We start from the raw sequence: 26,773 nt of genomic DNA on the forward strand, positions 1-26,773 counted from the left end.
GTTAGCTTGGGCACATTCTCCTTGTAGAGACAGTACACTGCTGGTCTGTCACAGCCACCTATAGCCTCGTCTCTAAATTCTTGCACTGCCTGGAACCAAGTTTGACCCTGGGAGAGTCTGGTTCCACCCTAATTATTTTGCCACATTTCCTGACAGGAGACAGGACCAAGTTTGTTTGTTAATGATTGATTCAGAAGATCTTCACCTGACTTCACCGCTGGTGCTGACGTAAGGAGCTGTAATTACCTAGAGCTTTCCCCGGGAGAAAGGATATAAACACCCAGTGATATGCTTTACAAATACTCGCAGAGACACGTAGACATTCGCATACATGCTCACTGACACAGGCACGGCTATTCACACACCGACATAAAGAGATGGAGAGATTTCTATTAAGGAAAGTGATTTCTAGAATAGAGCAGGAAACTAGGACTGAGTGAGTCAGTGAGTTACACTGGCGAGGGCGCTGGACTAGGAATCAACAGAACTGGCTTTCAGTTCAGCCCGTGTGGTTAAGTGCGGCACAGTGAGAAAAACTTCTTGACTTCTATGGATCGCAGTGTTCCCCTCTGTAAATGGAGCGTTCCAACCCAGCGATCTCTAGAATCCCTTCACAGTTATAAACATAAACTTACCTTAGTACGGACATACCTGTCTGGTTTTGCACATTTTCACACTCCCGAATAGTGAAGTGAGTGTAGGTGGACCACGTTCCTATGACTACTGGGCTGAGAGGTTGTGAGGAAGAGCTAAGTACACTAGGTGAGTGATACTGCCTGCAGTTTGGGAAGGCTTTCCTACACAGATAACTGTTGTAGAAGATTTTTCTAAAATTGTATCCTTTAGATTTTTCTAAAATTGTAGACTTTGTGATAGCATAGCTAGGGGGATCATAGCAATAATGAAGATCTACTAAGACCCTCTGAAGTCTCTTTACCCACTGTGAATGTACTTACTCCATTGGAGCCATTATAAGTTTGATTATGGGTAAGAAGGTTCTAGAGGCTGACGCTCTGATAATGATGTAAAGGGAGCTTGATTCAAGGGACTTTCCATAGGATATTTCATGAGGTCTGAGTCAAAACATAATTGAAATACTACCCTGTTTCCTGACATTTTAATTCAGGTTGAAATCTGGCTAAATTGAGCATGAAGAGAAATCTTGGGAAAACAGAAAGGACAGAGGTGTCACTGAAGGACATGTTTCCTGAAATGTGGACGGAGGGGAGGAACTGCTGAATATGCAGCCACAGTGCCTTTCATTCCTTCCTTCTACAAGTCTTTTTTTTTTTTTTTTTGTAGTATGCGGGCCTCTCACTGTTGTGGCCTCTCCCGCTCCGGACTCACAGGCCCAGCGGCCATGGCTCACGGGCCCAGCCGCTCCGCGGCATGCGGGATCTTCCCAGACCAGGGCATGAACCCTTGTCCCCTGCATCGGCAGGTGGACTCTCAACTACTGCGCCACCAGGGAAGCCCCTTCTGCAAGTCTTTATTATGCACCTACTGTGTGCCAGACACTATTCTAGCAGTGAGCAAGGCCAAGTGTGAGTTCATGTAAAACAATGGGAAGCAGACAGTAAACATGGTTGAAAATAAAATAGTACAGAGGACTAACAATAAATAATATACAAATACACATACAAGATAATTAAAGATTGTGACAATCATCATGAAGCAACAAACAGGTGATGAGGTGAAGGAGGAATGACAGAGGACACTTTATTTATTATTATTATTATTTTGGCAGTTTGCAGGATCTTAGTTCCCCAACCAGGGGTTGAACCCGGGCCCTCGGCAGTGAAAGCGCAGACTAACCACTGAAATACCAGGGAATTCCCGGAGGCCACTTTAAGTAGGGTGGTCAGGGAAGACTTCTCTCAGGAGGTGGCATCTGAGCTAAGAAAACCAGGAGAGTGGATGTTCTAGAAGCCAAGAAAGGAGGGTGATTCAAGGAAGGAATGGATTTGTCCACTGGACAAACTGTCCGCTGGATTTGACAATTCTGTAAGAGCAGTTCCAGCGGCATGGTGGAAGTAGGAGGCGGCTGAGAGGGAATTGGAGGTGAAGAAGTGTAGATCATCTTTGAAAGACATTTGGCTATGGAACGGAGGATAGAAGTGAAGCCAGCCGAGTAGAGGTAACATCAGTGCCTCAAATCTTGATTGGTCCAGACCAGCACTGTCTCAGTTGCCTGATTGTCCTAGCAGGGCTGGTGGGCAGAGAATAAAGGGGCTCCACTGCCTTTCCTGGGCTTCATGGTTTTTGCTTACTATTTCCTTAACGTAATTGGATTGTTCTCTTTTCCCTTGTGGTGTCAGACATGTTCCCCTGCTGTCTCTCCCTCTGAAATTTTCTGTAGATTAGTTCCTGGATGCCCTGTTACAGTGCTGCCACCTTGGAGCAGGGGTAGGAAAGGCTGTGAGGGCTATTCTCGTTCTCTGTAACAAGGTGGCAGAAGAGCTCACTCTTCCCAAAAGAGACCTTGTGCTCGTACAAAATGAAGCAGAAGTTTTCTTTTACCCGCTCTCAGACCCTTCCCAAAAGTCAGCCTGCAGGTTGGAGCAGCCATACTGTGGGGTACAGAGAAGTGGGAGAGCTTCATTAACGAGTCAAAATATCCAGTAGTAGAAAAAACAGACCCAGAACTGTTTCTCTACTACTAGACATTTTTTTCTTTCCTGTTACAGACATTTTGACTGGTTTTCTAAGTGTTTGCAGTATCTGTGGAGGAGAGGATTTCTCTCCTGATCTCATTTCCCCACAACAAAAATTTCAAATTTAGGAGGAAAAAAAGCTATAACATAGGTGAGTTTTATGTTGCGTGCAGGTGAGAGATGTAACTCTGGAAGATAGTAGGAAACAGGGTGGGTCTGTGGGAGGAGTACTTAGGCTCTGTAATTGAATCACTTTGAGGAAGTCACTTACCTTCTCTGGCCTCTGTTTCAGTTCCTTTAATGAAATGGTTGGACAGGATGATTTCGGAGGCCTCTTCCAGCTCTAAAATTATCATCTCAATGCCACACTCTGCTACTCTGTCTTTTAAGGGTGTATGTTTTTTATTTGTTCGTTTGGATTTATTTTAAATTCTTTTATTGTGGAATATAGCATACATATAGAAGAGTATATAGGACATAAGCATATTTGTAATAATAATAATAATGTGAACATTATGTAATCATCACCCAAAGTAAGAAATTGAACGTTGCCAGTAGCTAAGAAGCTCCTTGTATGTCTGTCCCTCTGGTCACACTCCTTTCCCTTCTCCCAGTCATTATTTTCCCATGCTTTTTAAAAATAGGGAACTATCGGGGCTTCCCTCATGGCGCAGTGGTTAAGAATCTGTCTGCCAATGCAGGGGACTCAGGTTCAAGTCCTGACTGTGGAGCAACTAAGCCCGTGCGCCACAACTACTCTAGACCCCGTGAGCCTCAACTACTGAGCCCACGCACCACGACTACTGAAGCCCACGTCCCTAGAGCCCGTGCTCCACAACAAGAGAAGCCACTGCAACGAGAAGCCCGTGCACTGCAACGAAGCGTAGCCCCCGCTCGCCGCGACTAGAGAAAGCCCGCGTGCAGCAACGAAGACCCAACGTAGCCAAAAAATAAATAAATAAATAAATTTATAAAAATAGTGAACTATCTACATATGTATCACTAAAAATACTTAAAAATTTTTTTACCTGCTCTTGCACTTACATAAATGGATAGATCATACCCTATGTTTTTTAAAGTAAACTTTTTATTATGTATAACACAAAGTGAATACACCTCTCTTTATGTTGTCTCCCAGTCACTACCCACCATCAGGAGTAACCATTATCCAGATTTTTTACCACCACAGATGAGTTTTGCCTATTTTTGAACTATGTATAACGGGAAACACACTCTTTTGTGTCTGACTTTCTTTGCTCAACATTATGTCTGTAAAACTCATCCATATTGTTTCGTGTACCAATAATGTGTTCATTCTCATTGCTTTATAATATTTCACTGTATGAATGTACCATAACTTATTTATCTGTTCTACTGCTGAGAGACATTGGGTTGCTTCCAGTTTGGGGCCATAAGGAACAGTGTTCCTGGGCACATTTGAAAGTTTCTCCAGAGTATAAACCCAGAAATGGACACTGGGTTATAACATATGCAGGGTTCAGCCTCACTAATTAATGCCAACCTGTTTTCTAAGATGTTGTCCCCATTTACTCTCCCGTCTGCAGTATATGAAAGTTCCTGTTGTCCCAAAGGGGCCGAATTGCCTTTTCAGTGTGGTACAACCATGGGACCTAGCAGGGTGGCATACCCTCACAGTGCCAACCCTTTGATTGATGCTTCAGCCACAGCCAGTTCTCCTGTTTACTTGCTCCCTACAAGTAAGGGTAAAGGATTCAGATTAACCCTAGGTCCCTGATCACATGCTCTGTTACCCTGGGAATATTGGCCTGGGGTAGTGAATTTAATAACATAATCATTCCTGAATTCATTGAGCGTCCATAGGATATTTTGTTCTTAACTGAACACTAGTGGAAATGGAGAGGGGCCCAGAGAGAAAGGGGAAAGTAATATTTTCAGCATGCCTACTATGTTCCAAGTTTTGTACTAGAAACTTTACATTTTGGTTATAACATTTAATCCAAAACACAACCTCACAAGGTATGTGTTCTACCTCAGTTTTATAGACAAGGAAACTGAGGCTCAGAAAGGAGGTCATTTGCTCAAAGTCACGGAGCTGATTAGTGACAGAGTCAGGATTTAAAGCCTGGTTTACTTGATTAAAGAACTCAGCCCTTTACAGTGCAGAACACAGAGAAGGCTGTGTCCCTGCTGCTCTGTTGGCTAAGATTGCCAATACCAAGAACCAGTTCTTCTCAGGTCTGCTTGCCTGTATTCACTCCCAGAACTATGCTAGTCAATTGATATGGCCATCTCATTCATTGATTTAAACTACATTTTATTTTCATTCATTTTGGTTTCCTTTATCCTCTTTCTTCCTTTTCGGGTTTTTTTTTTTTTTTGCGGTACGCGGACCTCTCACTGTTGTGGCCTCTCCCGTTGCGGAGCACAGGCTCCGGACGCGCAGGCTCAGTGGCCATGGCTCACGGGCCTAGCCGCTCTGCGGCACGTGGGATCTTCCCGGACTGGGGCACGAACCCGTGTCCCCTGCATCGGCAGGCAGACTCAACCACTGCGCCACCAGGGAAGACCCCTTTTCGTTTTCATTAAGAAATTTGGGCACATCAGCACAGTAGTTCCACTGATAGACAAGACTTGTGTTGCTGTTTCTACTTGCTGGTCTAGTATGTTAACCAGAGGTGAGATTTAAAAAGACAGGGATGGGGCTTCCCTGGTGGCGCATGATTAAGAGTCCATCTTCCAATGCGGGGGACATGGGTTTGAGCCCTTGTCCAGGAGGATCCCACATGCCGCGGAGCAGCTAAGCCCGTGGGCCACAAGTACTGAGCCTGTGAGCCACAACTACTGAGCCCACATGCCACAACTGCTGAGGCCCACACGCCTGGAACCTGTGCTCTGTAGCGGGAGAGGCCATCGTGGTGAGAGACCCGTGCACCGTGGCGAGGAGTGGCCCCCACTCGCCGCAACTGGAGGGAGCCCGTGCACAGAAATGAAGACCCAATGCAGCCAAGAATAAAAACAAATACATATGGGCTTCCCTGGTGGCGCAGTGGTTGAGGGTCCGCCTGACGGTGCAGGGGACACGGGTTCGTGCCCTGGTCTGGGAGGATCCCACATGCCGCGGAGCGGCTGCTCCCATGAGCCATGGCCGCTGAACTTGCGCGTCCGGAGCCTGTTGCTCCGCAACCGGAAGGGCCACAACAGTGAGAGGCCTGCGTGACGCAAAAAAACAAAACAAAAAACAAACAAAAAAACAAATGCATTTATTTTAAAAAATAATAAAAATAAAAAGACAGGATGGGGTCTTCCTTGGCGGTCCAGTAGTTAAGACTCTGCGATCTCTGGTTGGGGAACTAAGATCCCCCATGCTGTGCAGCCAAAAATAAATAAATAATAAATAATATAAAAACCTGTCTTTAAAAAAAAAAAGACACTGAAATCTTCTGGCACAAGTTATGATACAGGGAAACTTTAAGACTGAAGGGATGAAAAGGATAAAAGGAAGTTGAGCAATGGCTCAGTTTTCCTTTAAAGGCTCTACAAAAATTATTAGTGTATTTTATTATTTACTGTGTTTCATATATAATAATAGTAGTGGAGGGTGAAGGTGTTTGTTTGGGGTAGACAGGTGAGAAAGAAGGAGGAGAGGTAGCAGGAGAAATGCAGCAGGAGAAAGCTAGGTCGGACACGGGAGAAATGGAGACGCTGGGGAAGCTGAAGAGAAGGTGAGGCAGGAGCAGGGAGTAAGCTCACCGGGAGCGCTCTCACAGGCCTGCAGGAGAGTGAGGTCAGAGATGAGAAGGTTTAAAGCTGATCAATATAAAGTGTTAGGGGCTTCCCTGGTGGCGCAGTGGTTGAGAGTCCGCCTGCCGATGCTGGGGGATGCGGGTTGGTGCCCCGGTCCGGGAGGATCCCACGTGCCGCGGAGCGGTTGGGCCCGTTAGCCATGGCCGCTGAGCCTGCGCGTCTGGAGCCTGTGCTCCGCAACGGGAGAGGCCATGGAAGTGAGAGGCTCGCGTACCGTTAAAAAAAAAAAAAAAAAAAAATTGTTAGAATCCCAGGATCGGGCAATACCTCAACAAGTTATTTTCCCTGCCTTCAGATAAAGGTCCCCTTATACTTTCTTTAGGTATTTAGTTATGAAGTGTATAGGACTTAGAAAGGGCTTTTTTAAAAAAAAAAGATGCTGGAGGTGTCATGTAAGAGGCAGCTAGGCTTTGGTGACTGCCAATTATGGATAGCACAGATAGGGACTGGAAGTGTCTGGGATTGGATAATAAGGAGGGAGGGAGAGCTGATATGCCTTGTGAAAACCCAAGTGTCCATGTGAAAACATCGTGGGGAGTCTCCACTGGGAACACTGTCCTTCGTTGTGTAATCCTACCTTTCATCATCAGGACCAGACTTATAAGGTGGCCTCCCTGAAGACATTTTCTGACCTTATGGTGTGAAGTTCCCTCAGGCTTTTAACCCTGGACAAACCTGAACGGTTGACTAGAGCAAAGGAACATAGTGTTCTGATAAGGCCTTAGTGTCTTCTTTTTCTTCTGTCTTGCAACTGGAGCCTCAATTCTGCTCAAGGCACTGACTTTCTTGATGAAATCTGTCCGTCTGTAAAGCAGCTAAGTATCCTACTGGAGGTTTTGCCTCCCAGAAGTGACCTGAAGACGGACAAGCAGACATCAGGAGCAAGTGGCCTCTCAGGTACAGAGCCAGCCTTTATTTTAGTCAATGAAACCCGTACGAATATCTCTACCTAGCTATGGAGGGGGAGTACCGAACTATAAGACATGCTCTCTGCCTTTAAGATTAAAATTCAGCTGGAGAGCTAAAACCAACATAGACACAAAAAATTTTAGGCTAATGCTGAACCACGTGGTGGTGACCAGATTGCTAGAGGAATTCAGAGGAAGGATAAATCAGTAGGAGCTGGACATGTAAAAGAGATCTTCTGAGAGAAAATGGGCTCCTAAGGACTAGAAAAATTCAGAAAATTAGGAAGGGGGAAGGATGAGTTTGCCAGCATAAGCAAAGGTAAGAGTAAGCATGGCAAGAGCTGGAAGCCGGATAAGAGTATATGTTCTATATTGGGAACCAGTGGGAAATAACATCCCAGTGTATCCCCTATCCTCTGTCTTAAAGGTCCATCACTGACATTGCCACTTAAGGAATTTGGAACCATGGCCAGAGAGCCACCAGGACAGGGTGCTCTTCATGGGTCCATTTTCTATTCGGGCGCTTTCTTTCCTCCTTTGGTTCAACTTTGGCCTGACCTGACAGACTTTCCTGTCCAGGAAGTACAGGTGTGTAGGACACATTGCTGTTTATCAGAGACATGTGGTAGCAAAGAGGGGGACAATAATGATAAATTAAACTGTTTAAATTAAATTAAACTAAACTGTTGTTCTTAACTCCAGGGTGAATAATTACTGCTTTAAAAAGAAGTCTACAGTGGGGCTGGGAATCTGTATTTTTAACAAGCACCTACTGATTCTGTTTCAAGATGGTCTGTGGAACATACTTTGAGAAACACTACCATAAACTAAAGTAGAATTGACAATGAAGTGCTAAAATGTCCCAGACAATGACACACATACTGTTATGTATTTCTGGGCTTACTCAGATTTGAGAATTTATTCTCTCCTATCTATGGCTCTTATAAAACTTACATGGTTATCATTTAAGGAATAAGATCTAGACGCTCTGTTTTGGTGTTTAGTTTTGTCTTCCCAACTAGATTGGGATCATCTTAAAGACAGGGATGCCCTCAGGCTTTTCTTATTTTCCCTGTAGTAGGGTGAGAGACCATCTTTTTTTTAAAAAATTTATTTATTTATTTACTTATTTATTTATTTTGGGTGTGCCAGGTCTTAGTTGCGGCGTGCGGGATCTTTTAGTTGTGGCATGCAGACTCTTAGTTGTGGCATGCATGTGGGATCTTGTTCCCCGACCAGGGATAGAACCTGGGCCCCCTGCATTGGGAATGCCGAGTCTTACCCACTGGACCACCAGGGAAGTCCCGAGAGACCATCTTTAAGGTTGGAAGGTAGCTAGAATTCTTAGGAAAAAGTCCCTGATAACTTTATCTAACCTTCTTGAAAAACCTGAAGGCCATTTGATATTTGGGAACTTTTATTAGTTTTCTAGGGCTGCCGTAATAGAGTATTACAGACTGGATGGCTTAAACAATAGAAGTTAATTTCTTCACAATTCTAGAGGCTGTAAGTCCAAGATTGTGTCAGCAGAGTTGGTTTCTTCTCAGGCTTCTCTCTTTGGCTTGTAGATGGCCATCTTCTCCAGCAAAACAGCCACATTCTGGTAAGTGCTTCATCAACTGTGATTCACAGATGGTCTTCCCTGTATGTGTGTCTGTGTCCTAATCTCCTCTTCTTATAAGGACACCAGTCATTTGGAATTAGGGCCCACCTAATGACCTCATTTTAATTCAATTTCCTATTTAAAGAAAGAGCCTATCTCCAAATATACTCACATTCTGAGGTGCTGGGGGTTGGGACTTGGACATAGAAATTTTAGAACACAATTCAGCCCATTACAGCCTCTAGTTTCAGCATCTCGAAATGTGCCACTCACTCCCTTCTGTCACACCTGTTAGTCTTGTATAAAGTTCTCTCCACCCTTTAGCTTTCCTCCTCCACTTTTTACAGACACAAGCTTGTGTGGCAAGTACCCATGAAACAGCTCTAAAGAGCCTGTAGTAGAGATAGGCAGGTTGTGGCATGCACCAAACAGCACAACACTTAGGAGGTGTTAAAATTCCAGGTGTACTGTCTTAGAGACGTACCTCTCTGCCCAGTTGTCTTACCGTTTGATAACAATAATTAGATTATTATATCATATGTAAGTGGTGTATCCTAACTCATTCTTCATTTTCTTTCACGGCAGCTCATTCATTAGGCCTTTCCTTGGCTAGTTCTTTAGAGAGCTCAGTTACTTCAAAAGTTCAGTGAGGTCAAAAAGCAGGCCATGTAAGGGCTTGCTGAAGTTTCCCATAAGGACAGTTTTTGAGCACCACTCCCTGGTTTTGCAGTGCTCCTGAGGCTGATAAACAGCGACACCGCTAAGAAAGAACCTATTATAAGTAATAGGAACTAGGAAAGGTAGATGAAAAATAAAACAGGCAACCTCAAGATTTCTGGATCTTTACAAAGTCACTTCTTTCATAGAGCACTATCAGGGAGAGGCAAAGCTTCCCTCTTCCCAGGACTTTTTTTTTTTTTCTGCGAGTCAGTCAAGTCAAACATCTTGTTAAACCTTGAGGTTTTGCTCAGTTATCTTTACATCGTGATTTTCCGCTCTTTGTTCAACTGACAGATGTACCTAATGACAGTTATTGTGAAACATGGGTCACTTCTCTGTAAAGTTCACATTTTCTTTCTAAATTTCTGTTTCCAGTCTCTATTATTTTAAAGTAGGTTGGTAAACTCTTGGAGGAGCCAGCACCTAGTGGTATGACGAGGGCTCCTAGATGAATACTCTTTCCTGTTGACCACCCTTTCCATCCTCCTGCTTCTGCTTCCACCCAAGAACTTCTGACCTCAGGTGGTGTATCTATACCCTATTCACTTTTTGCCCTCTGGCACAGAACTTCTTCTGGCACCAAACTGTCATCCTCTGTGCCTCTGGACCTTTAGCACAAGCTTGTGCAAGGATCAGAAAAGTACTCTGGGCAGGGTTGGAAGGAGTTAAACTCACCCATTCTTCTGAAGTGCAATTTTCTCTAATTTTCTTTCTCTCCTGCCCTATAGTTGTATTATATGTTGGGACTCTTTCCAGTTACTATTAATTTTCGACACACAGCCACCATGAAAGTCCTGCTATAAAATAACTGGCAAAACTAGAAAAATTGGTTGGCTGCTTCTCAAAGGCCTGGTGTAACCACCGTGGAGGTGGGGAGGCACGCTCCTTTCGGAGAAGTCAGGAGTTGACTGCCATCACTTTCCGGGCTCGGGGCAGGCACAGGAGCCTGTCCTTTGGCACCCTGCTCTTCTTACAGAGCTTCCTTCATCGAGGCTTCCCCTCAATGCTTCAGGATCCAGCCCCTCAGACTCCTTTGGGGCGGGCAAGCCCAGCGAGGCCGGTTATGTTGTCCCAGAACAGGCGTTAATTTGCCTGCACTAACTTGGAAACCACGCTGTGTGATCCTGGGCAATTCACGGATGCGATACCCACCTCTTCGGGGCGCTGGGATTGAACACGGTGAGGTGTTCACGCACACCGCCAGCCCCAGTCAGTGCTGATCCCTTCCGGGCTCCGTTCCCGCGCAGCGAGCCGGCAGACCCCCGCGTCTCTCAGGGGTGGGAGGGGCGTGTGGGGCCAGTCCCCCATTCCCCCATCTGCCGGGAGGGGGAGGCGCCCGGCCGGCCGCACACCGCCCCCGGAGAAAGGGCCCGCGGCCACCCGGGACCCGCCCGCCCTCTAGCCGCTGGGCCCCGAATGGCAGAGCGGCGCTCGGACCATCTGCATCGCCTCACGTCGCCCCGCCCCGCGCCTCTCTCCCATTGGCTGTCGCCGGGCCCTCCCGGCCCGCGCCTCTCCTGGCTGCCACCCGGACCGCGCCGCCGCCGGGAGCGGGGTCGGAGGTGAACGGCCTCGAGTAACCCCGGACGTAGTCACCTCACGGGGCTCGCCGGCTGAGGTGGGAGCGGGGGCGGGGCGGGGCCGGCGCCGTGAAGCCCCGCCCCTCCCCCGTGTGCCGGGCCGGCCTGGTGTTGCGCGGCTGTCAGCCATCGCCGGGGCTGCCGGCGTCTCCTCCCGCCCAGCACCGCCTCCGCGCAGGGGCTCCGGTACCGCCGGACCTCGGACGCCGCCGCCGCCTTGAGGTGAGGGGAGGGCCGCCCCGGAGCCTGCGATCCGGGACCGGGAGAGGCTGGGCCCCGGGGAGGGGCGGTGGCTGCGAGGGGCCGCCTCCCATCTTCCGCTGCACGCGGCCCGGACTCCATCCCGTCTGGACCCGGTGCTTGGCAGCCCAGCCCTCCCCGCAGTTCTGGGGCCTCGAGTTCCCCTCTGGGGAGACCTGGGGGGCCTGGGGTCTCCGGGCGTGGGAACTCAGACCCCGGAACTGGGAGGTGTACAGCCCAGGGCCTCTAGGAAGGGGCTGGTGAGACTGCCTGGAGCGGGTCCCCTCATCCTCCCGCCCCAGCCCCGGCGTGGTCTGATCCCTTCCAGACCCCTGTCTCTAATGGGACCCTGCGCTCGGGAAAGGGAGAAGGACCCACGTGGGAAGGGGATGTTGAGGGTTGGGTTCAGTTGCGCTGGAACTCTGCCTCTTTTGCAGAGTGAGGTGTGGGGTGCAGAGACCCGGGCTTCTGTTGCTCTCGCTGTGTCTTTATATCGTGGTGGGAGCCAGGGCCGGACGAGGTGTCCCTTGCCAGTTCCTGCTCCCAGGGTTTTATTATGTTTTCTGTGTGGGACGTAGTAAAGGTACATGCCTGCTCTTAACTCTATTCCTCACCTTTGCCATACTTACCAAGGGAGGCTATCGGAGATAGGACGTCGCAAGGTGGTGTGAGGCTAATGATTCCAGAGGAAAACGTGCCTGAAGGTCTTGCCCGGGTCAGCGCCAACATTATTTTTGGATTTGGACGCGGGAAGGTGGCCGCTAGCCGACACTTGGAATCAGCTCTAAATATCAGGGACTCCAAGTAGGCCTTGTGGGTTTTATAGAAACAAGTAAGAATAAGCTAAAAACTGCTCAGGTTGCCGAAATACTTTAACTTTAGGTGTTTTTGTTTGGGGGTTTAAGATTGAAATCAAAAGACCCCAGGAATTCCTGATTCCATTTCTCCTTAAGCAGTGTTTCAGTAATTTCCCAATGTGTGAAACAAACCTAATAGCCTAGTCTTGAGTCTCAGAAGTTGGTCCCCCTTGACTCTGTTTTCATTCTTTTTTTTCCTCCCAGTCCACAGTGCAGATTGAGAAGCATGCTTTGGTTACATGCTTTCTTCTTCCTGGGGGGTGGGGGGGGTAGGAATTCTCTGCTTTGTCTCTTGCTTCTTGGTGGGGATGCCTTGGATGTCTGTGAGGAGAAGGCTTTCTGTGCTGCCTATTTGATAGGCACTTTTTGTGTGTGTGTGTGGTACGCGGGCCTCTCACTGTTGTGGCCTCTCCCATTGCGGAGCACAGGCTCTGGACACGCAGGCTCGGCGGCAATGGCTTACATGCCCAGCCGCTGCGCGGCATGTGGGATCTTGCCGGACCGGGGCACGAACCCGTGTCCCCTGCATCGGCAGGCAGACTCTCAACCACTGCGCCACCAGGGAAGCTCAGGGAAGCCCCTTGATAGGCACTTTTAAAAAAGCACTGTGGTCTAATAGAGCAGGATGCCTGCTTACTACAAAATAGCAACTCTCTTCTCCTGCCTCGGTTTCCTCATTTCCAATAACAGGAGGACTCTTGTGACTCCAAAAAAATTACCAAACATTGGAAAATGGCATATGAAAGATGTCAAAGGCAAAGAATTTATGAAGTCCCTTGTGTTTACATGTTGTAGAAGTTTTGTTTTGAATTACCAGTGCAGAATAGAAATACATCTAGCATAAGATTTAATTATTTTTAAAGTTTGAAGAAATACTGAGAAATTGTGACATTTGGCTTAATGATCTTATAGTTCAGATGACTAGATTATGTCAAAGAACTGGCATTGCGAAAGCCAGCCTTAAAACTCTCTCATCAGATCCTTACCTTTTCAAAGTGCTGTGGACATGGTTCAGGTGTAGATCACTACGTAACATTCTATTTCCTTTTCAGTCAATGACTAGGAAACTTTTTTAAAAAAATTATTTATTTTTGGCTGTGTTGGGTCTTCCTTGCTGCGCGCAGGCTTTCTCTAGTTGCGGCGAGTCGGGGCTACGCTTCGTTGTGGTGTGTGGGCTTCTCATTGCAGTGGCTTCTCTTGTTGCAGGGCACGGGCTCTAGGCACGTGGGCTTCAGTAGTTGCGGCACATGGGCTCAGTAGTTGTGGCTCATGGGCTCTAGAGCACAGGCTTGGTAGTTGTGGCACACGGGCTTAGCTGCTCCGCGGTATGTGGGATCCTCCCGGACCAGGGCTCGAACCCGTGTCTCCTGCATTGGCAGGTGGATTCTTAACCACTGTGCCACCAGGGAAGCTCTAGGAAACTTTTTTACCTGTCACACAGACTGGTTTAACAGGTCTGGGGCTAGTGGTTTTTTTCTTAAAAGAAAATTTTTTTTTTGATAGCTAATATCCTAAAAGTCTTGGTTTAGAAAAGAAGTAAATTAAAATAAAAGTTATTGGAATAATACATTGGAATTTAGTATTTCTAGTTGGAGGAGTCTTTTTACAATTCAGAAAAAGGTTTTTATATCATTTCTAACATGTTCTTAAAGATTAATAATAACAGCAGATACACATCAAGCGTCTTTCCAAGCCCTTAAAACAATAAGATTGTGAAGAAGTAAATGAACACCAAACACTCACTGGCCAAAAAAAATTTAACTATTGAGGTGAGTAACATTTTTATTTATTTTATTTTATTTATTTATTTATTTTGCGGTACGCGGGCCTCTCACTGTTGTGGCCTCTCCCGTTGCGGAGCACAGGCTCCGGAAGCACAGGCTCAGCGGCCATGGCTCACGGGCCTAGCCGCTCCGCGACATGTGGGATATTCCCGGACCGGGGCACGAACCCGTGTCCCCTGCATCGGCAGGCGGACTCTCAACCACTGCGCCACCAGGGAAGCCCGTGAGTAACATTTTTAAAGGAAGCCTTCATTGATCTTCCACTTTAACAGATTATTGCTTAACTCGTTTTTTGTTTGTTTCACTAATTTTAAAATTTAGTGAGTATTCACTACTTTACTTGGATCTAATGGACTGTGTGAGATGATGTTAAATAGAGGAAACTATGACAAGTAGTGTCATAAGGCCACTTCACTTACACAAAGAGTATGAATCTGATTGATAGGGCATGGGTTTTTATGAGTTCAACAAGTCAATCTTACTGTGTATGCTCTAATGATACCCAGTTCTCTTACCAGTTTGTTATTTACTCACGCTACCATAAAGCCATTTAGCCTCTAGTCTCAGGATGTTTAAGGAAGCAAGTGAAAAGAGACTTCAACAACAAGGGATGTTAATGCCTTACCCAAAGGTTGGTGGTCCCAATTGGTTCGGCCTTCCAATGATGTTATTTGGGATTTAGGCTTATTCCATCCTTTCAGCATGCTGCACTCACCCTCCTTTATATAAGGAACCACAGTAGTGTTTACCATCACATGACATCAGGAATTGAAATTGCGTGGCAGAGTGGTCATCCCAGACAGAATAAGCTTGTATAATGATTTTCATTTTTGGAAATGGTAACATGAAGTTTGAAAATTCTGAATGAATTCATGGAGTTAAGTTTGAAAAGCAGACTCAGTTTTAGAGAATTTTTTTCAAGAAGTATAAGGTTTCATTTATGAATATTTGGCTATCTCTTATGGTAGAAATAGAGAGTGCACTCATTAATGGAGTTCCTAAAAATTACCCTCAGTTTTTGTAGACTGCTCAAATCTGTCCTTAAGTCATATAAGTTGGCACACATGTTGGGGGGTTAGTAGGTTGAGAGGAGCTTGATTAGTTTTTAAGTTTACTAGGTGTTATATCAGTAAATTGGCATCAAGATGACAGATAGCTGGGTTGTTTGTGTTTTGTGCTTCAGCATTTAGTAGTACCTGGGCCTGACAAGGCAAGCTGTTTAATTTCCCTTTGATTCCATTTTATAAAAATCCGAGTACTGAAGAGAACTTTTAGTTTTTGAATGTACCTTAGGATTTTTCTAGTCCAGCTTTACACTTAATATGAAAATATTTTATCTGATACTCCTGTTGAAAACTTCCAGCTATTCATTGAGGAGACGACAGAGTCAGTTACACAGTAACACATATTAATAAATGAGTGAATGACGTACCATTTGTCTACTTAAATGCTCAGGCAGATATGAGATGAGTCAGAGTAGCATGAAACTAATGGGTAAAGCCTTTTATTAAACTTATTTAAAATCTTTAGTTATGCTAATACATAAGTAATATGTTCACATAGTTCAAAATTTTAAATGTACAAAAGCGTATACAGTGACAGGCTCTGTCCTAACTGTCTTGCAGCCACTCAGTTCCCCTTACCAGAGTCAAGCAGTGTTATTTATTTCTTATTATAATTTCTTAATAGTAATTATCAGACATGTTAATTTAAATTTCAAGTTAATTATTTCTTAATAATTACCAAAGATTTTATTCATATTCAAACAGATGCTCATGTATTCTCTTCCCACTCTGCCAACTTTTTAATACAAATTATACTTACTTTACACACCATTCTTCATCTTTGGCTTCTTCACTTAACATTATAGGATGAACTGTTTACATTTTTATTTTCATCAAAGTGATATGTGTACATAGTTTAAAAGTCATGTTGGGACTTCCCTGGTGGTGCAGTGGTTAACAGTCTGCCTGCCAATTCAGGGGACACGGGTTCGATCCCTGGTCCGGGGAGATCCCACATGCCGTGGAGCAACTAAACCCGTGTGCCACAACTGCTGAGCCTGTGCTCTAGAGCCCATGAGCCACAGCTACTGAGCCCGCGTGCCAGAGCTACTGAGCCCGCGTGCCAGAGCTACTGAAGCCCTCGCACCTAGAGCCCATGCTCTGCAACAAGAGAAGCCACCGCAATGAGAAGACCGCTCACCGCAATGAAGAATAGCCCGCGCTCGCCTCAACTAGAGAAAGCCTGCGGGCAGCAGCGAAGAACCAACACAGCCAAAAATAAATAAATAAATAAATTTATTAAAAAAATAAAAAAATAAAAGTCATATTGTTCCACAGAGTTTGTTACAATAAAACAGCAGTCCTTAGCCCCTTCCCACTTTCATTTATTTTAGCTGATATATTTCTTACACCCCTTTGTCTGTAAATAAAAAACTGGTCTTCCTACATCTTGATTTTTCATTTTTAGGTATTAATTGGATTCCTACTGTGGAAGATGAGGATTTGGTTCTCTTTCCTCTCCTTACCCTCACTGTTCACCTTTGCCTTTCCCATCTCCCACTATCAACTACCCAGTCAAGTTATGTTGTAACTTTTGTTCTATCAATATTCAGTCTTTACAGTTTTATGAATGTGTAACTGCTATACACAATTTGGTTGCATAAAATCCCATGATTTCTTTCCTGTACAACTCTTTCCTTGGAGTTAATAATGGTCTTGATTTTTTTTTTTTTTGCTTAGTTTTCTCTGTACCGATCTGTCATTTATTCAACCTTACTCTTCATCATTTTCTAAATCTCTGAGAATGTTGAGATGATCAGCTATTCTATTAATTTTTATCTTCTGTAAAATCTTAGAGTCTTCTGACTGGCTCCAACCTATAAATTGTCTGCCTTCTACTTCCAGTACATAGCTGTTGTCCTGGCTTACTCTTCACTGTCATTCTGGGGGTTCTCTTTATTTCTACTCTGCTATGGAGAAATTATTTCCCATGTTTTCCCCATTATTGGTTTATTCCCTCATTTTGGTGGAGAATATTCTCCAGTGGCATCCTGAGAAAGCGTGCATGGGAGGTAAATATTTTTCCACTTACCATTATAGATTCCCCAAATTTAACGTTCATATATCTAATATATAGGCATACAGTATCTAATATATATATATGTATATATATATATGTGTATATATATATATATATTTTTTTTTTTTTTTACATTTCTGCACTTGACCCAGTAATGTCCTTTATAACTGTGTATGGTTTTTTTGTTTGTTTTTGTTTTTGGCCACGCTGTGCAGCTTGCAGGATCTTAGTTCCCCGATCAGGGATTGAATTCAGCAGTGAAAGTGCTGAGTCCTAACCACTGGACTGAGGGAATTCCCTATAACTGTGTATGTTTTAATTAATGATCCAGTCAAGAGTCATTTATTACGCTTGGTTCTCAAGTGTATTTAGTCTCCTTAATGTAGAACAGTCACCCTACTCTTTTTTTGTCTTTCATAGCATTTATCTTTCATTGACATTTTTAAAGACTCCAAGTCAGTTGTCTTGTAAAAGTTCCTATAACCTGGGTTTGTTTGACAATTTCATCATTATTAGATTGAAGTTAACCATCTTTGTCAAAAATACTACATTCGTAGTATCGTATACTTCTAACTGCATCACACCAAGAAGCACCTAATGTCCATTTGTCCTGTTATTGGTGAAGTTTAATTTGAACACCTAGTTATGATGGTGTCCACCATATTTCTTCATTGTAAAAATCCCTGTTCCCTTTTGTAATTAACATGTAATCTGTGAGGTGACTTTCCAGTTTTTTTTGTTGTGGTAAAATATATATAACAAAATTTACCATCTTTTTTAAAAATTATTTATTTATTTTTGGCTGAGTTGGGTCTTTGTTGCTGCGCGGGGGCTTTCTATAGTTGCAGTGAGCAGAGGCTACTCTTGCATGCGGTGCGTGGGCTTCTCATTGCAGTGGCTTCTCTTGTTGTGGAGCACGGGTGCTAGGTACGCGGCCTTCAGTAGTTGTGGCTTGTGGGCTCTAGAGTGCAAGCTCGGTAGTTGTGGTGCACAAGCTTAGCTGCTCCGCGGCATGTGGGATCTTCCTGGACCAGGGCTCGAACCCGTGTCCCCTGAATTGGCAGGCGGATTCTTAACCACTGCGCCACCAGGGAAGCCTGAGGTGGGGGGCTACTCTTCATTGCTGTGAGCGGGATTCTCATTATGGTGAATTCTCTTGTTGTGGAGCACGGGCTCTAGGTGCGTAGTTGTGGCATGTGGGCTCAGTAGTTGTGGTGCACAGGCTTTGTTGCTCTGCGGCACGTGGGATCTTCTCAGATCAGGGATTGAACCTGTGTCCCCTGCATTGGCAGGCGGATTCTTAACCACTGTGCCACCAGGGAAGTCCTAAAATTTACCATCTTATCCATTTAAGAATGTACAGTTTGGTATTAAGTACATTCATAATGCTGTGCAACTATCACTGCCATCTATCTCCAGAACTTTTTTCACCTTGTAAAACTGAACCTCTATACCCTTTAAACAATAACTCATTTTCCTCTCCCTCAGCCCCCATCAACCACCATTGTACTTTCGGTCTATGATTTTGACTACTGTAAGTACCTCATATAAGTGGAGTCATACAGTATTTGTCATTTTGTGACTGACTTATTTCATCCTCAAGATTTATTCACTTTGTAGCATATTGCTTGTTAAGGTTGAATAATATTGTATGTATATATCATATATTGCTTATCCATTCATCCATCAGTGCACACTTGGAGTTTTTTCCAAGTTATAGCTACTCTGAATAATGCTGTTAAGAACATGGGTGTACAAATATCTCTTCCAGATCCTGCATTCAGTTCTTTTGGGTGTATACCCAGAAGTGGAATTGTTGGATCATACGACAATTCTATTTTGAATTTTTTGAGGAACCACCATTACTGTTTTCCACAGTAGCTGTACCAGTTTACATTCCCACCAACAGCACCTGAAGAGTTCTGATTTCTCCACATCCTTACCAACACTTGTTTTCTGTTTTTTTTTTTTGCGATACGCGGACCTCTCACTGTTGTGGCCTCTCCTGTTGCGGAGCACAGGCTCCGGACGCTCAGGCTCAGCGGCCATGGCTCACGGGCCCAGCCGCTCCACGGCATGTGGGATCTTCCCAGACCTGGGCACGAACCCGTGTCCCCGTGCATCGGCAGGCGGACTCTCAACCACTGCGCCACCAGGGAAGCCCAGTTTTCTGTGTCTTTGATAGTAGTCATCCTAATTACTGTGGAGTGTCTTCTCATTTTAGTTCTGATTTGTATTTCCCTAATGGTAAGTAATTTGAGGATATTGATGTTGTGCTTATTGGCCATTCGTATGTTTCTTTGGAGAGAAGTCTCTTCAAGTCCTTCACCCATTTTTGAATTGATTTATGTTTTTTAAAAAATATTTATTTATTTATTTGTTTATTTATTTTTGGCTGTGTTGGGTCTTAGTTGCGGCACATGAGATCCTTTTTTTTTTTGGTCACGTCATGTGGGCTGTTCACTGTGGTGCACAAGCTTCTCTCTAGTTGTGGCGCACACGGGCTTAGTAGTTATGGAGCACGGGCTTAGTTTCCTTGGGCATGTGGGATCTTAGTTCCCTGACCAGGGATCAAGCACGTGTCCCTTGCATTGGAAGGTGGAGTCTTAACCACTGGACCACCAGGGAAGTCCCTGAACTGGGTTGTTTTTTGTTGTTGAGTTTTAGGAGTTCTCTATATATTCTGGATATTAATCCCTTATCAGATATATGATTTGCAAATATATTCTCCCATTCTTTGGATTGACTTTTTACCCTGTTAATAGAGCCTTTTTTTTTTTTTTTTAGCGGTATGCGGGCCTCTCACTGTTGTGGCCTCTCCCGTTGTGGAGCACAGGCTCCGGACACGCAGGCTCAGAGGCCATGGCTCACGGGCCCAACCGCTCCGCGGCATGTGGGATCTTCCCAGACCGGGGCACGAACCCATGTCCCCTGCATCGGCAGGCGGACTCTCAACCACTGCGCCACCAGGGAAGCCCTGATAGAATCTTTTAATGTGCAAACTTTTTTAAATTTTTAAGAAGTCCAATTTGTCTATTTTTTTTCCTTTGTTACCTGTGCTTTTGATGGCATAGCCAAGAAATTTTTGCCAAATCCAATGTTGTGAAGCTTCTGTTCTATGTTTTCTTCTAAGCGTTTTATTGTTTTAGGTCTTACGTTAGGTCTTTGATCCATTTGAGTTAAATTTTTGTATATGGTCTTAGGTAGGTATCCAACTTCATTTGTTTGCATGTGGAGATCCAGTTTTCCCAGCACCATTTGTTGAAAAAAAGGTGTCCTTTCCCCATTAAATGGTCTTGACACCCTTGTCAAATATCATTTGACCAAAAATGCAAGGGTTTATTTCTGGGATCTCTACTGTATCCCACTGGTCTTTACGTCTGTCTTTATGCCAATACCGTATGGTTTTGATTATGGTAGCTTTGTAGCAGGTCTTGAAATCAGAAGCGTGAGTCCTCCATTTTGTTCTTTTTCAAGATGTTTTTTGGCTATTCAGGATCCCTTGAGATTCCATATGAATTTTAGGATAGGTTTTTCCTATTTTTGCAAAAAATGTCCTTGAGATTTTGATAGGGATTGCATTGAATTTGTAGGTATTAAACCTTTTATTTTTCTTTTGTATTTTTGTGGGGTTTTTTTTTTGGTGTTTAGTTGTGTTTTTATAGTGAGATGTTTAAATTTCTTTCTCATTTCCTTTTGTATATTTTCTGTAGCTATTAGTGGTTACCATGGGTATTATGTTTAACAAATGCTAAAGTTATAACACCATAATTTGAATTTATACTAGCTTAACTTCAATAACATACCAAAACTCTGCTCCTTTACAGGTCTGTCCTTACCTCTTTTGGTCGCTGATGTCACAAAATTACACCTTAATACATTGTGTGCCCCAAAGCATACACTAATAATTATTTTAAATGCATTAGTCTCTTAAATTATGTGAAAACAAGATTTGGAGTTACAAACCAACGTAACAATAATACTAGTTTTTAGATTAACAATTGTTGCTTTTCTTTAAATGTATTAGTCTCTTCGATCTTGTAGAAAACAAAACATAAGTTATAAATCATTATTACAATAATGCTAGTTTTTGTAATTACCCATATATTTACCATTATTGAAATCTTTCCTTCTCTATGTGGGTTCGAGTTACTGTCTGTGTCCTTTCATTTCACCTTGAAAGGACTCCCTTAAGCATTACTTGCAGGGGAAGTCTGGTGGTAATGTACTCTCTCAGCTTTTGTCTATCTGGGAATGTGTTAATTTCTCCCTCTCTTTTGAAGGACAGCTTTGCTGGATATAGGATTCTTGGTTGATAGCTTTTTATTTTAGCTCTTTGACTATATTGGCCCACAGCCTTCTGGCCTCCAAAGTTTCTGATGAGAAATCTGCGTATAATCTTACTGAGGTTTTCTTGTATGTGATGAGTCATTTTTCTCTTGCTGCTTTCAAGATTCTCTCCTTGTCTTTTGACATTTAAAAGTTTGATTATAAAGTATGTCTATGTTGCTCACTTTGAGTTTGTCTCACTTGGTGTTTGTTGAGCTTCTTTTATGTTTATATTCATGTATTTCATCAAATTTGGGAAGTTTTCAGCCATTATTTCTTCAAATATTTTCTGTTATTTTCTCACTTCTCCTTCTGAGAGCTCACAATACATATTTTGGTTTCTTGATGGTGTCCCACAGCTCCCTTAGTCTCTGTTCACTTTTCTTCAATCTGTTTTCTTTCTGTTCTCAGACTTGATAATTTACATGTTCTGTCTTAAAGTTTGCAGATTCTTTCTTCTGCTTGCTCAAGTTTGCCTTTAAGTCCCCTAGTGAATTTTTCATTTCAGTTATTGTACTTTTCAGCTGCAGAATTTCTTTTTGGTTTCTTTTTAGGTTTTCTAGTTCTTTATTCATATTTCCATTTTATTTAGACATTGTTTTCTTGACTTTCTCCCCATCTTCCTTTAGTTCTCTGAGTAACTTTTAAACAGTTGTTTTAACATTTTTGTCTAGAATATCTGCTTTCTGGTATTTTTTAGGAACAGTTTCTGTTGGTTTAAGTTTTTTGTTTTTTGTTTTTGAAATGGCCATATTTTCCTCTTGCTTTGTATGCCTTGTGATCTTTTGTTGAAAACTGGACATTTGATTCTAATAATGTGGTAACTCTGGAAATCAGATTCTCTTTCTTCCCAGAATTTGATGCTTTCTTATCATGATTTTTGTTTTTTTGACTGTTGTAGGCTGTCTCTGTGTTGAAGGTCAACCTGAGGTATAAACTTTAGGTCTCTTCAAGTCTTTTCCTGAGTCTTCCTCTGGGCATGTTAAGTCACTTTCTAATTTTTCCCTGTATATGCAGTAGTTTTTGAATGTACTAGTGTTTAGTGTCTGGCTCCCAAACGGGGGAAAAAGGAAAATGAAGGGGACATAAAAAGGCACTGGTTCTTTAAGTCCCCTAGAAGTCACTTCAGCTAGAGGAGGAGGGACTTGCAACAGTGAGAGGAGGTGTAACAATTGTGGCTGTCTACCTCTTTGTCTCCACCTATGTGATCAGAAACAGCAATCAGTGATCAGAGCACAGATCCCCAGTGTTTGGAAGACAGGGTTATTTTCTCCCACTTGGCTCCCGCAACCTGCATGTGTGTTGCTCCAGAAACATGTACACAGTTGGGTGATAACTGCCATGTAACTGAGGGTGGTGGATGGATAGCTGCTGCTATACTAAGAAATGCAATTGACCATAATTAACCACAATTAACCTCCAAAATCTGCCCCTGGAAGTTGCAAGCTTTCAGTAGATTCCAGTATTCCAAAATAGTTACATCAGACAGATTCTGCCGGTGCAAGCGTTGTCTAGGTAGGGAGACAGAGTCCTAGTACTTCCTACTATACCATCTTCCCAGAGTCTTCTTCTGTAAGGTGATTTTTTTAAGACCACAGGAATATCCTGTTTTTGAATAATCTCTTACCCAGTGGTTTTAACATACATTTATGATTCTTGGCTGTATCAATTATGGCACTGCCGTTTGTAAAATGAAATATGTTTCTAATTGCTTCATTCTAGGAGGTAATTATTTTGAGATTTTTCTGTCTAAAACTATCTTTATCCTCACAGTTGTTGAAACATTGATTGGATCTAGAATTTTAGGTTTGAAATAATTTTCCTTCAGAATTTTGAAGGCATTGTTTCACTACCTTTAGGCTTCCACTGTTTTTGTTGGTAAGTCTGAAGGACGTTCTGATTCTTGCTCCTTTGTACGTGGCCTTTCTTTCCTCTCTGGAGGCTTATAGGATCTTCTCTTTGTCTTCACTTTTTTAAATTTCAGTGATGTCCCTTGGTGTCTGTTTTTGTTTGTTGTAGTATGCCTTTGATGGACCTTCTTAATCTGGCAATTATGCATTTCAGTTTTAGGAACTTTATTGAATTATTACATCAGTTAAAGGCTTTCCACTATTTTGTTCTGTTCCTGCTTTTGGGAACGCCTCTTCTTCATATGTTGGACCTTCTGAATAAGTTCTCTAATACTCTCATCTTTTCTCTCTTATTATTCATCCTTTTCTCTTTTTTTTTTTCCCGCTGTTTTTCTTGATGAGTCTGGCTAAAGGTTTATCAATTTTGTTTATCTTCTCAAAGAACCAGCTTTTAGTTTTATTGATCTTTGCTATTGTTTTCTTTATTTCTATTTCATTTATTTCTACTCTGATCTTTATTATTTCTTTCCTTCTACTAACTTCGGGTTTTGTTTGTTCTTTCTCTAGTTCTTTAGGTGTAAGTTTAGATCATTTATTTGAGATTTTTCTTGTTTCTTGAGGTAGGATTGTATTGCTATAAACTTCCCTCTTAGAACTGCTTTTGCTGCATTCCATAGGTTTTGGAGTGTCGTGTTTTCATTGTAATTTGTCTCTAGGTATTTTTTGATTTCCTCTTTGATTTCTTCAGTGATCTCTTGGTTATTAAGTAATGTATTGTTTAGCCTCCATGTGTTTGTGGTTTTTACGTTTTTTTCCCTGTAACTGATTTCCAATCTCATAGCATTGTGATCGGAAAAAATGCTTGATATAGTTTCAGTTTTCTTAAATTTACCGAGGCTTGATTTGTGACCCAAGATGAGATCTATCTGGAGAACGTTCCATGTGCACTTGAGAAGAAAGTGTAATTTGCTGTTTTTGGATGGAATGTCCTATAAATATCAATTAAATCTATCTGGTCTATTGTGTCATTTAAAGCTTGTGTTTCCTTATTAATTTTCTGTCTGGATGATCTGTCCTTCGGTGTAAGTGAGATGTTAAAGTCCCCCACTATTTTTGTGTTACTGTCGATTTCCTCTTTTATAGTTGTTACCATTTGTCTTATGTATTGAGGTGCTCCTATGTTGGGTGCATATATATTTATAATTGTTATATCTTCTTCTTGGATTGATCCCTTGATCATTATATAGTGTCCTTCCTTGTGTCTTGTAGCATTCTTTATTTTAAAATCTATTTTAGCTGATATGAGTATTGCTACTCCAGCTTTCTTTTGATTTCCATTTTCATGGAATATCTTTTTCCATCCCCGGACTTTCAGCCTGTATGTGTCTCTAGGTCTGAAGTGGGTCTCTTGTAGACAGCATATATGTGGGTCTTGTTTTTGTATACATTCAGCAAGCCTGTGTCTTTTGGTTGGAGCATTTAATCCATTCACATTTAAGGTAATTATTGATACATATGTTCCTATGACCATTTTCTTGTTTTGGGTTTGTTTTTGTAGGTCCTTTTCTTCTCTTGCGTTTCCCACTTAGAGAAGTTCCTTTAGCATTTGTTGTAGAGCTGGTTTGGTGGTGCTGAATTCTCTTAGCTTTTGCTTGTCTATAAAGGTTTTGATTTCTCCATCAAATCTGAATGAGATCCTTGCTGGGTAGAGTAATCTTGGTTGTACAGATTTTTTTTTTTTTTTTTTTGCAGTACGCGGGCCTCTCACTGTTGTGGCCTCTCCTGTTGCGGAGCACAGGCTCTGGACGCGCAGGCTCAGTGGCCATGGCTCACGGGCCCAGCCGCTCTGCGGCATGTGGGATCTTCCCAGACTGGGGCACGAACCCGTGTCCCCTGCATTGGCAGGCGGACTCTCAACCACTGCGCCACCAGGGAAGCCCGGTTGTACAGAGTTTTTTGCTTGTTTTTCTGGGGTTTTATCTTGTTCCTTCATCTGGTACTTCCTTCATCTTGTTCTTCCCTTTCATCACTTTAAATATATCTTGCCACTGCCTTCTGGCTTGTAGAGTTTCTGCTGAGAAATCAGCTGTTAACCGTATGGGAGTTCCCTTGTATGTTATTTGTCCTTTTTCCCGTGTTGCTTTTAATAATTTTTCTTTGTCTTTAATTTTTGTCAGTTTGATTACTATGTGTCTTGGCATGTTTCTCCTTCGGTTTATCCTGCCTGGGACTCTCTGCGCTTCCTGGACTTGGGTGACTGTTTCCTTTCCCATGTTAAGGAAGTTTTCGACTATAATCTCTTCAAATATTTTCTCGGGTCCTTTCTCTCTCTCTTCTCCTTCTGGGACCCCTATAATGTGAATGTTGTTGCATTTAATGTTGTCCCAGAGGTCTCTTAGGCTGTCTTCATTTCTTTTCATTTTTTTTTTCTTTTTTCTGTTCTGTGGCAGTGAATTCCACCATTCTGTCTTCCAGGTCACTTTTCCATTCTTCTGCCTCAGTTATGCTGCTATTGATTCCTTCTAGTGTATTTTTCACTTCAATTATTGTATTGTTTATCTCTTTGTTTGTTTTTTAATTCTTCTAGGTGTTTGTTCTTTAAATCTTCTAGGTCTTTGTTAAACATTTCTTGCGCCTTCTTGGTCTTTGCCTCCATTCTTTTTCCGAGGTCCTGTATCATCTTCACTACCATTATTCTGAATTCTTTTTCTAGAAGGTTGCCTATCTCCACTTCATTTAGTTGTTTTTCTGGGGTTTTATCTTGTTCCTTCATCTGGTACATAGCCCTCTGCCTTTTCATTTTGTCTGTCTTTCCGTGAATGTGGTTTTTGTTCCACAGGCTACAGGATTGTAGTTCTTCTTGCTTCTGCTGGTGGATGAGGCTGTGTCCATCCTTTTGTCTTTTTATTCTGATTTATGAAAGATTTTTCTTAACTTTATGTTCTAACTCTGTTTTGAGTATTTTCATTGCTGTGATTGTATTTTTAACTTTTGAGAACTCTTTCTTTTCTTTAAATGTTTCTTTTAAAAATATCCCATTGTGTTTCATGTAAGTAATATCTTCTCTTAGTTCTCTCAGGATAATGATAGTCTTTTAAAATTAAAATTTTTAAATTTTTTTGAATTTTGAAGTGACTTTAGACTTACAGGAAAGCTGTAAAGAGAGTACATAAGTTTCCTGCACACCCTTCACCAGCCTTCCCTTAATGTTAATATCTTATATAGTTGCAGTACTTTTGTCAATACCAAGAAGTTAACATTGGTTCAGTACTATTAATTAAACTATAGACTTTACTCAGGTTTCCCCAGTTTTTTTTAAAACTTACGTGTTTTTTTAATTGTTGTTGTTCCAGGATCTAATCCAAGAAACGGCATTGC

At 42.8% G+C, this 26,773-nt stretch overlaps 1 protein-coding gene across 1 annotated transcript in view; it reads left to right on the forward strand.

Moving 5' to 3' along the window:
* The first annotated feature begins 11,414 nt into the window (after positions 1-11,414).
* Positions 11,415-26,773, forward strand: part of ACACA (acetyl-CoA carboxylase alpha) — a 232,670-nt gene continuing 217,311 nt past the window's right edge. The window contains 1 exon segment of the mRNA XM_082678994.1: positions 11,415-11,473. The gene's annotated coding sequence lies outside the window, so the exon portion shown is untranslated.

Source organism: Grampus griseus (assembly GCF_964374135.1).
Source record: "Grampus griseus genome assembly, chromosome: 20".
NCBI classification, from domain to species: Eukaryota; Metazoa; Chordata; class Mammalia; order Artiodactyla; family Delphinidae; genus Grampus; species Grampus griseus.